Source organism: Microtus ochrogaster, assembly GCF_000317375.1.
Source record: "Microtus ochrogaster isolate Prairie Vole_2 chromosome 6 unlocalized genomic scaffold, MicOch1.0 chr6_random_2, whole genome shotgun sequence".
NCBI lineage: Eukaryota > Metazoa > Chordata > Mammalia > Rodentia > Cricetidae > Microtus > Microtus ochrogaster.
This window is the reverse complement of record NW_004949095.1, coordinates 4,281,313-4,285,215: the sequence shown is the minus strand read 5'-3', so window position 1 is coordinate 4,285,215 and position 3,903 is coordinate 4,281,313. Positions and strand designations below refer to the sequence as shown.

At 33.8% G+C, this 3,903-nt stretch overlaps 1 protein-coding gene across 1 annotated transcript in view; it reads left to right on the top strand.

The window, feature by feature from the left end:
• Positions 1 to 3,903, top strand: part of Xpr1 (xenotropic and polytropic retrovirus receptor 1) — a 158,108-nt gene that overhangs the window by 109,297 nt on the left and 44,908 nt on the right. The gene's annotated exons all lie outside the window — the stretch shown is intronic.

Sequence of the window (3,903 nt, the reverse complement as noted above, 5' to 3'; positions counted from 1 at the left end):
TTATTCAATGTTGCCCTTAATGTCTGTGCTGCTGGAGTTACACATAGGAAGCGATCTCCTGTGCCCATCTGTTGTAGGGTACTTCCCACTTTCTCTTCTATCAGGTTCAATGTGTCCTGACTGATATTGAGGTCTTTAATCCATTTGGACTTGAGTTTTGTGCATGGTGATAGATATGGGTCTATTTTCATTCTTCTAGGAAATGAGGTTTGTATAACATAAAATTAACCATTGTAAAGTAAACAAAAGAAACCAGACACCAAAAGTACACGTTATATTATTTAATTTTGAGGAAGATAAAAAAAATTAGTGTTAGAAAAGAGTGCTTATCATGGCTGGAAAGAAGATGTAAAGCCAGGCCTTTGGGCATGGTTTTGTATTCTGGGTCCTGATTCACTGTTGTTGAAATTTATCATACTGTGTACTTAAGATTTGTTTTATCTTCTATAGTGTGTAACACCTACATTAGAAAATAAGTTAGATTTTTGTGTGTATTTATGAGAAAAATAACCACTCTAGAATGTAAATAAAAAAAATAAGCTTTAGGTTCGCCATGTATGGCATGCTGCTAATTGTAGTTGGTTAGTTGCTTTGTTTTGAAAGTTATTTGGTATTTTTCAGTATGTGAAGAATTTCTTGGAAGGTAATATAAAAACTGTTAACATGGTAGCCTCTAGGGAAGAAGGTAGGGATTTGAATGTAGGAAGCTTCTTACATCCTTTATATTTAGAGCCTTTTCTCTTATACATATTCCTTATTCCTAAATATTATTAGCAAAGGGAAAACTGGTTTGGTCATTCAAAACCCCAGCGTAGAATGGGGAAAGGTCATGAAACCCCACCTGTGGCTGAGGATCCATTGGCAGTTGATGGCTCCTGGTGGACTGAGTGTATTTTCTTCAGGGATGTATTCCCAGAGAGGCTACCCATGCTCCAGTAGTGTCTTTCACCCATGTCCATAAAGGCAGCGTTAAGTAGTCTTAGTGTTTTGATCACAATTTATATGTGAAAAATTCTTAATAAAAAGAATAACAAATCACAACAAAAGGGAAACCTATTTGGCAACTTGATTCAGTACCATGAGGACTATAATTTTGTAAGGTTTCGAATAGGCTTCTGTTTGGGTTATTGATTTTGTTTTGTTTAACAGATGCATGGTAGTTTCTATATAACTTAGCTACATTGTTAAGTGCATCAGGCTCTAGAGCCAGATTACTGGGATTAAATCCCTGTGTCCTTAAACAGGGGGCTTAATTTAACTGTTTCTTTAATGTGTAGAAAACTGATATGTGGGGTTTTTGCTGTGAAAAATTAATGAAATTATGCATATCAAGCACTAAAACAATGATTGACTTCTATTTTTCTGAAAATAAAGTGACCATTGGAATTTTGACAGGGATTTAATTAAATGTATCGATTGACTTGTCATCTTAACAATATCAAATCTTCCAATCTATAAGCGTGGCATTTTTTCTATATACTTAAGTCTACTTTAATTTCTATATATTTTGTCACTTTCAACATATGAGCCTCTCATCTCCTTGTTTAAAATTACTACTAAATGTTTTATTCTTTTGGGTACTGTTATAATTAAAAATTGGTTTTGTAATTTTATTTTCAGATTGTTTATTGCTGATACATATAAACACAACTGAATTTTGTGTGTTGATGTTGCATTCATGACCTTGTATTCTACAGCTTTGCCCAAACTACTAACTCTTACAGTTGTGGCTTCTTTGGAATCTATGCTTTGTTTTCTGTCATTGTAATGTCTAGGGTCTTTGCTTAGGATTCAGGATGCAAAACTACAAATGTGCTTTTCTACTCCTCTAATTTTCCAGCTAATCTTGACTCTGTGGTTCATTGTCACATAGCAACTAGGACAATCTTTTAAAGTGATTACTTGGGTCTTAACCCATTCAAAACCTTCTATTAGTTCATACATCAGAAATAAAACTTAAATCTAAACAAAGTACTACAAAACCTTGTCTTGTCACTGGGAACTTTATCTCTAGTTCCTTCCCATAATAGTGACGTTGGCCTTCTATCACTAAGCTTCTTGTACTTTCTCTCTACCTGGAGTCCTCTAGAGATTCCAGGGGTTCAGTCTTCATTCTTTAAGGCAAGTATATCTCCTGAGAGTCTTTATCTGCTGATTTTACTCTTATCTCCCTTACCATATACTGTTAGATAGAAGTTAAATGGAAATTGGTATCTTGTTTATTATTCACTTGAATCCCCAGTTCTTAGGATGATGTTGGGTGTAAAAAAACATCTAATAAGTACTTGTTGTATAAATGTTTTATTTAGCAACTAATAGAAACGAATGTAACTAATGTACTGAATACTGATAGAGTCAAACATTAGGCATTTGATGTGTTCTTCACATTTAACTATCACAAGCATGTGAAAGTATGTTGTTTGTTTTTGTTTTTTGGTTTGTTTTTTAAATAGGTCTCATGTAGTCCAGGCTGCAAAGTTCTATGTACTTCTGATCCCTCTTCCTCCACCTCCCAAGGCCTGGGATAACAGGCATGTATAATTCCAGTTTTATGGAGTACTGGAGATCAAGTCCAGTTTGAGAACAGACAATATTTTCGTTGGCCAAGAGGAAACTGAGGACTAGAAACTCTTAAGTTAAATAATTTATTCTACTAGGATTTGATATGCAGTTTATATAATATTTGATTCCAAAACAAACACTTTTTCTCCCATTATTTTTAAGTTATTAAATGTTTTTATACTGCAGAAACTACAAAGATAAATAATAAACCATTATTTAAATTAAGTAAGTATATAAATTTGTAGAGATGTAAGAAAAGAACACTATAGATTATGGGAAAAATAACTTTTTTAAAAGATGAAATTCATTGGGGAGTACTGTAGGATGAGTTTGGAAAAAGTAAGTTGGAAACTAGATTTTTTTTTAAGAGCCTAAGTTTGCAGACCTAAGGTGTTTGAACAATATAATTCTAGGAAAACTGTAAAATAATGAGGGTACTGAATGTTTGTATGGGTGTATGAGCAATATAGTACTTGAGAACATGGGCTTTGCACAAAATTATGTAGGTTGCAACCAGGTATGGTGGTGATGCTATTAATCCCCACAGAGGCAGGTAGAGTGGAGGCTAGGTCAGCCAAAGGCTACATTTGACTCTGTCCTATACTAGCTCAGTAAATCTGAGCAAATTACTTAACCTGTCTGTGCTCCAGTTTCCTCAGACAACATGGACATAGTAATTTTTAACTTAGAGAACAATTATAATGAATTAAACTAATTGTTACATGTAGTAGCACCAAGAATGAGGCTAAACACTATATTAAGCACTCAATATGTGTCAACTATTGTCTATTTATATGACATTTAAATTCTCACATTGTCTTCTTGTGCTTTGTATCTTTTCATTCTTTAATAACTCTGTGAGGTAGAAGTTACTATATTCAGTTTAATGTTAGAGAAAATAATGTTGAAGAGGGAGGTATCATAGGAAAAACCCCCGAAGACAAAACTAGTCTTAGACCTGGCTGGCTTGATGTTGTATGCCTTTAATGCCAGCACAGAGGACATAGAAGCAAGAGTTCAAAACCAGCCTGGTCTACATAGCATACTCCAGTATAGATAGCCAAGACTACATGTCTCAAAACAAACAAACAAACAAACAAAACAAAACAAACTGGTCTTACCATTTCAAAGCCATTTAGCCCTGTAGTACTAAAGCTTAAAATCAAAACAAGATAAAACACTTATAGGACAATGGAATAACATATTAAAAACCAAGTTTGGAGAAAATTATTCTAATGGCATTCTGCAGAGTCTCTGAGACAGAAGAGGAAAGAATCTAAAGACAAGTTTATTGGATTCTTTTTTTTTTTTTTTTTTTTGGTTTTTCAAGACAGGGTTTCT